Source organism: Aquarana catesbeiana, linkage group LG13 (genome assembly GCF_042186555.1).
Source record: "Aquarana catesbeiana isolate 2022-GZ linkage group LG13, ASM4218655v1, whole genome shotgun sequence".
NCBI classification, from domain to species: Eukaryota; Metazoa; Chordata; class Amphibia; order Anura; family Ranidae; genus Aquarana; species Aquarana catesbeiana.
The window spans coordinates 53,485,123-53,493,191 of NC_133336.1; positions in this window are offsets into that span (position 1 = coordinate 53,485,123).

Below are 8,069 nucleotides of genomic sequence, written 5' to 3' on the forward strand. Positions count from 1 at the left end.
GGGTGTGAATACTTTTTCAAGGAACTATACGTGCACCTCCTTGGGTGTCGATATGCAGTTCATCATCACATTTACAGATATTGTTTTGCTTTATTTTTTCTGTTTCAAAGCAAGAATAAACCAGTTCATGGTAAATGTACTATTATTATCGCTGTGGTAAAGATTATGGTTCCCTATGAGCAATGATTTCCTGAAATCTTTGTAAAAAGGAAACTATATACTGTATAATTTTGTGGTAATACGTGTCTTGTCGCCTTAATCCATCTAGAACTGATGATTGCTGTAATGCTTATTAAAGTGCCTTGTATGCAACTTATTCTGGCATTTATTATTTTTCAAATTGTATTGAGTCATCAACAAAGTCACACATAAGAGGCAGGACATATTCCAGAATGCATGATAGAATTTGAACAAAACATCTTGTATACAAATTAGACAATATAGTTCATGTTGCAAGTTCATTTTGTTGGTTGTGACGCTAAATGCCTGTTCACATGTAGTGCACCCCTTTAAGGGCCGCAGGTGAACCCTGCACAGCCAGGCACACCAAATTTTCACAGTCACTCAGAGAGCAGTCCGTGACTTTTTTTTTTTTTTTTTTTTTTTTATTAAGGGTAATAAACTTGGAAGGGGATAAGGGTATTATAGGATGCCCACTCAGCTTCCAAACAAACTTCAAGCGGAGGTCCGCCGAAAAAAAAAATATTAAAAGCCAGCAGCTACAAATACTGCAGCTGCTGACTTTTATTATATGGATACTTACCTGTCCAGGGAGCCCGTCGTTGGCTCTCGGCTGCTGCCGCCGCCATCCTCGGTAAGGGAATAAGGAAGTGAAGCTGTGCGGCTTCACTTCCTGGTTCCCTACTGCGCTTGCGCAAGCCGCGCTGCGCGTCCTCACTGGTCCCTGCTGTGTTCTGGGACCTGTGTGTCTCCCAGAATACAGCGGGGGAGGACAGTGTAGGCGCCGGAAGTGGCGTAGGTCACCGCAAGCGCCGCGGTGATCTATGCCAGGAAGTGGGAGCAAATACCTGTATTAGACAGGTATCTGCTCCCTCCTGCCCCCTGAAAGGTGCCAAAATGTGACACCGGAGGGGGGGAGGAATCCAAAAAGTGGAAGTTCCATTTTTGGGTGGAACTCCACTTTCAGGGACACTCCTATATACAGTCTATATACACTCCTCTGCTTCCTCCAGCACTCGCTTGCAGAACTCCACTGGCATACTGATGGGAGATCTGACACAGCACTGGCTGCAGCTGCCCCTTTTAATAGCCCCCCAGGCTAACTTCTCCCCACAGTCCTCCCAGACTGACACTCACCAGCCCACCGGCTGACTTCTCAGAATATCTCCCAGATGTGCTGACTTGCTCCCGCTGTCCTCTCCTTACTCACATGCCTCCAGGAAGGGGATCCTCCGTGTGTTGTAGGGGATCCTTCCAGTACACGAGCCCCAGGCCCAAGGTCACCCCCCCCAGACTAGGGGGCACGCTCAAGGACCACCAACAGCCTCCTGAGCACTTCACCTCCATCTTCCACCTGACTGCCCCTGCTGGCATGACTCATGTCTATTCATGAGGTGCTTGCCCACTGCCAGCCCATTTGCTGGGGATTGGCTGGGGCCCTATCAGGAACCATGAAGACAGAGACAGAAGTATAGTTAAATCACACTTGTTTAATAATAATAAGGTAAACAAAGTAAACTTAGTCAAAACAAGCCAGAGTTCAGTAACCGGATCGGGTAGTCAGCCAAGCAAATGTCAGAGAGCCAGAGATAAACGTAGTAGTACAGCAAGCAGGATTGGGAGCCAGAAGGAACGTCAGCCGAGCAAGTCTTCAACAGGAACGCAGGAGAAAGTCTCTGTAATGTTGACAAAGGCGAAGGCAGAGATCAAGTGAGCTGGACGGCTTTAAGTAGTCAGGACTGACGAGCAGAATCAACAACAGCTGGGTAACTGTGGAGAGAAATGAGAGCTGGCAATTAGCCGACAGCTGAGCAGCCAGCTCAGAGAAGGAAGGGCTGAGCCCAACCCTCACAGGTCCTCATAAATATGCCAAGAAGCTCCTGCTAGCTTTTGTCCACTACATCTGGAAGCTTCTTCAAGGTTCCAGAAAACAGGGGGAGGTACCAGAAGTGCTGCTTGCTGAGTCATCCAGCCTCCCTGATTCACTCACCCTGACCCAGACTCAAACCAGGCCTGGCTCTCAGACAAACTAAATTTTTCTACATTAAGAAACCTATTTACATCTAGCACATTAGCTAGAGGGTGCTACACACACATAGTGCGGTGACTGGCATTTTTCTGCACTGCACACTAGTCACAGTGAGGACACACAGAATAAAATTGTTTTCTATGTGCCCTGTTCATGTTTTAACGCAGCTCAGAGCTGCAATAAAAGGCAGACCTGCTGTATTTTACCACAGGGCACAGGAAGGCGCCACATGTCACTACAGCAGCGTGACGCACTGTGCTGCTGTACAGTGACATGAATGAAGTGTCACTATGAGACACTTCAAATAAAGTTTGTACAAAATAAAAAAAGGAGGTGTGATTCGGTAAAATGCACATCACACCCACACTGCCCCCTACCGCCAGCTCACTGCAGCTGGAACGGAGTGCTGCCCACACACTGAAAAGAAACAATTTTCAAACACATTTGGCATAAAATATTTAGAAAACACTATGCCACTGGCCTTTTACAAACAAAATATGCTTTAATGACTGTGAGTGCAGTGGTGTGGAGTATGAAATGTACAACACAGTGTCCTGAGCGGGGCTCAAGAGAGCATAACACACACAGAGGGCAGGGGTCAGGAGAGTGTAACACACAGAGGGCAGGGGTCAGGAGAGTGTAACACACAGAGGGCAGGGGTCAGGAGAGTGTAACACACACAGAGGGGAGGGGTCAGGAGAGTAACACACACAGAGGGCAGGGGTCAGGAGAGTGTAACACACAGAGGGCAGGGGTCAGGAGAGTAACACACACATAGGGCAGGGGTCAGGAGAGTAACACACACATAGGGCAGGGGTCAGGAGAGTAACACACACAGAGGGCAGGGGTCAGGAGAGTGTAACACACAGAGGGCAGGGGACAGGAGAGTGTAACACACAGAGGGCAGGGGTCAGGAGAGTGTAACACACAGAGTGTAGAGGTCAGGCGAGCGTAACACAGAGCGCCGGGGTCAGCAGTGCATAACACACAGTGTGCAGGGGTCTAGCATGTATAACACACAGACTGCAGGGCTCAGGACTGCCTACCACACACAGGGCAGGGGTCAGGAGAGCATAACACACCTAGGGCAGGGGTCAAGAAAGTATAATGTACAGAGGGCATGGGTCAGGAGAGCGTAACACACAGGGGTTGATTCACTAAAGGCAAACGGACTGCAATTTGCAAAGTGCACTTGCACTCTGCAAGTGCAGTTGCTCCAGAGCTTAGTAAATGAGGTAAAACTTCACTTTGCAAAGAATACCCAATCAGGTGCAAGGAAAATTTAAAAGAACAACATTTTTCCTAGCACATGATTGGATGATGGAAGTCAGCAGAGCTTCTGCTCTTTTATCCTTAAGCAACTGCACTTCACTTGCATCTATTTGTCTTTAGTAAATCAACCCCAATATATAACCCCTTCACCTCCTGTCAAATGCCCTATAAAAAGCATTGGACCGCAGATCACTTTTTGGAGGGTTGGCAATGATGGCCGCTTATCAGAATGAGCCCTTATGCCGCGTACACACAAGCGGATTTTCCGTCGGAAAAAACCTGAATGGTTTTTCCCACGGAATTCTGCTCAAGCTTGCCTTGTATACACACGGTCACACAAAAAGTTCCCTAAACTTTCGACCGTCAAGAACGCGGTGACGTACAACACTACGACGAGCCGAGAAAATAAAGTTACATAGTTACATAGTTACATAGTAGGTGAGGTTGAAAAAAGACACAAGTCCATCAAGTCCAACCTATGTGTGTGATTATGTGTCAGTATTACATTACATATCCCTGTATATTGCGGTCATTCAGGTGATTATCTAATAGTTTCTTGAAGCTATCAATGCTCCCCGCTGAGACCACCGCCTGTGGAAGGGAATTCCACATCCTTGCCGCTCTTACAGTAAAGAACCCTCTACGTAGTTTAAGGTTAAACCTCTTTTCTTCTAATTGTAATGAGTGGCCACGAGTCTTATTAAACTCTCTTCTGCGAAAAAGTTTTATCCCTATTGTGTGGTCACCAGTACAGTATTTGTAAATTGAAATCATATCCCCTCTCAAGCGTCTCTTCTCCAGAGGGAATAAGTTCAGTGCTCGCAACCTTTCCCCATAACTAAGATCCTCCAGACCCTTTATTAGCTTTGTTGCCCTTCTTTGTACTCGCTCCATTTCCAGTACGTCCCTCCTGAGGACTGGTGCCCAGAACTGGACAGCATACTCCAGGTGCGGCCGGACCAGAGTCTTGTAGAGCGGGAGAATTATCGTTTTATCTCTGCAGTTGATCCCCCTTTTAATGCATGCCAATATTCTGTTTGCTTTATTAGCAGCAGCTTGGCATTGCATGCCATTGCTGAGCCTATCATCCACTAGGACCCCCAAGTCCTTTTCCATCCTAGATTCCCCCAGAGGTTCTCCCCCCAGTGTATAGATTGCATTCATATTTTTGCCACCCAAATGCATTATTTTACATTTTTCTACATTGAACCTCATTTGCCATGTAGTCGCCCACCCCATTAATTTGTTCAGGTCTTTTTGCAAGATTTCCACATCCTGCGGAGAAGTTATTGCCCTGCTTAGCTTAGTATTGTCTGCAAATACAGAGATTGAACTGTTTACCCCATCCTCCAGGTCGTTTATGAACAAATTAAATAGGATTGGTCCCAGCACAGAACCCTGGGGGACCCCACTACCCACCCCTGACCATTCTGAGTACTCCCCATTTATCACCACCCTCTGAACACGCCCTTCCGAGCAAGCGTCGAATTGTTTCTGCGCATGCGTAGGAATTTTGCGCGTCGGAATTTGTACAGACTATCGGACTTTTTACGACCGAAAAATTGAGAACCTGCTTTCAATCTTTTGCTGGCGGGAATTCCGCCAGCAAAGGTCCGATGGAGCATACACACGGTCACATTTTCCGACCAAAAGCTCTCATCGGTCTTTTGCTGGCCGAATTTCCGATCGTGTGTATGCGGCATTAGATAGCTCCCAACTGTCCCTGATTTGGAACAAAGTCCCTCTGTCCCTCTTTCCTCCTCATTTGTCCCTCATTTTAGTCTAATCTATATAGTTGTATATAAAATTCACTTTTTATCTTTCAAAAAGTCTTTCCCAGTACTAAACCTTTCTTCTGAATTCTAAATTGCAGCATTTGAAAATTTCAAAAGCCAATATAAAGGAATAGTAGTGGTTTAAATAATTTTTCTTTGTATAATTCTCCTTTTAAGGTGGCGTAGCAGGGGGTGTGTCCTATGCCTGCATACTTTTGCTAATAGGTGTCCCTCAGTCCCATCTCAAAAAGTTAGGAGGTATGGGGCTATAGCAGTGTAGACTTATTCCCCTCTGAGCTTCTGCTACATAACAAAGAAATTATTTTGTCATAATATAAAATATCCATTAAAATTATTATTATTTTTGCTGCTACAACGATTACTTTTTATCTACAACAGTGATCTCTAGTAGTCTGGTTATGCTGATGGCCTTACTGAGGCCTTCCCTCGATTAGACATACTTTATGGTAAGATCAATGACACATATTGTTACAGTTAACACGCCAGCTGCTATGGAGAGGGTTAGTCAGGGGCCCCATGATCCCTGGTTACGCCCGTGCTCCCATGTGTAATATGCCTCTCCATCGTTCCTGGAATTCTTCATTTTTTTTTCCACTGTAAAAGAGAGAATTTAAATAATGTACTTTCTGTATCTCCCCCGAGCTCAGGAAAGTGTCGTAATACTCATGCACTTTAAATCCAAACTCTATTGAATTCCTATAGCATTTTTAAGATGTTTAGAACGTGTTACATAGCTTACCCAGAGCCTTCAGAAATATTTTCAGGTGCGCCAAAGTAATATGTACATTAGTAAACACGGAAATTTCAGGGTTAAAGCAGGTGGGCAGGTGGCAATATATCACCTCTTCACTGCCTGTCAAATGCCCTCTGAAAAGCAATGCACCGCAGATCAGCCCTTCTATACTGGAAACTTCACAGAAGAAAAGAAGAATAATATGGAAAGTCCGTTAGATTTTATAGCTTTTTCTATGGAAAGATGAGGGAAAAAAAAACACTAAAACTGCTTCCCAAATACTTCTCAAATGTTTATAGAACATACGCCTTCATCAAACACTCCCTGTGAGTACTTTGGTTGACGTCTACACATGTGGGATGTTACAGATGTGGGAAGAATATTCTATGTACAAAGTGTCAGACGGAAGAAAATTACATTGACAATAGATGCAGTGATATGAAAAAGCAGAGGCGTGACTATGAATCATGGGGCCCCGTGGCAAAATTCTAAACGGATCCCCCTGTGATCTCTCTCTGCAGCAGTTGGCAGTGTCAACTGTAAAAATACTGTCATTGATCTTAAAGTGTTTGTAAACCTGACCTTTCATATTCCTGATATGTGCCTGCTGTACCATGTATTTGTAAGAAAAAGCATCCTGTTCTTCGTATTGCTTCATTTGCGTGAAATCCCTGGTGATCTGCAAGTGGCTCTGCTTTCCTACTAAAAACTGACCACACTAAGCAGAAGAACAAATCTTGATCAGTTCCCTACTCTTGCTATGCTGGAAACTCAGCCTGCTCTCCTGTCAAACCCCCCGCACAACCTTTCACTGGGAAGCTTAGTGTGCTGCAGCTTCTCCTCCCCCAGCTCTTATACAGCTGAGAATAGGTGGAACAGAGGCAATGTGATCACTTATAAAAAGGGTTTAAAAAAGTATTTATGATTGTTTTATAGTTATACATAGATCCCAACTGTCCCTGATTTTGAGGTACTGTCCATGATTTGGAACAATGTCCCTCTGTCCCTCACTCCTCCTCATTTGTCCCCCATTTTGGTCCGATGCATATACCTATATATAAAATGCACTATTTAGCTATCAAAAAGTGTTTCCCAGTGCTAAACCTTTCATCCAGTTTCTAAGTTGTTGCATTTGTACATTTCAAAAGCCAATATAAAGGAATAGAAGTGTTTAAAAAAAAAAGCACTTGTGGGTTTAACTAATAATTATTTTTGTATAATTCTTCTTTAAGGGGGCGTGGCAGGGGGTGTGTCCTATGCCTACATACTTTTGCTAATAGGTGTCCCTCATTCCCATCTCAAAACGTTGGGAGGTATGGTTATACACACATGTTTTGCCTTTCATTTCTATTTTAAACTGAATGGGTCGTTTTACAAGGTGATTGTTTACAGTCACTTTGAAGATCAATCATTATAATTTTATTTTACAGTTCAGTTCCACTCCTGGTCACACCACCAACACGTTTCACTTTCAACAGGACGTAGCACCCTCTTAGTTAGGCTGTCAATAGGGTTGAGTAAATTTAGTTTTTGTCTTTTCTGTAGCCAGTGGAGCAAGATTTGACTGTTACTGGCTGCTCTGGGCTCTGCTGGCTGCAGGCTTGCCTACTTCCCCCTTCGTTCCATGAGTTCTAAAATGTAGTGGGTTGGGAGAGAAAGACACTGGACAGAATATTCGTGCAACCTCAGCCAGCCAATCCCTGGTTGAGAGAGTGACCAGCAGAGGACTGAGGTGTGTATAAATAGTTTGGAGCCTAGAGCAGCAGCCAAGTCCTTTGCACTGGTGGAGAGAGTCCCAGCCTGGAGGGGCTGTCTGCCCTCCTAAACTAGCTTCTGAGGCCTGCAGGAGGTTGTTCAAGGTCCTAGCTCAGGGAGAGCTGGAGGCCTACTGCTAAAGCGTGGATAACAGTTGAGAGAAGTCTGTCAAGGATCTGGCCTGGAGACTCCTGGAGAAGGGTCTGACTGATACTTGAAGGGGGTGTCCATATAGCCAGGCACACAGTGGGATTGATTTACTAAAACTGGAATGTGCAAAATCTGGTGCAGCTCTGCATGGTGA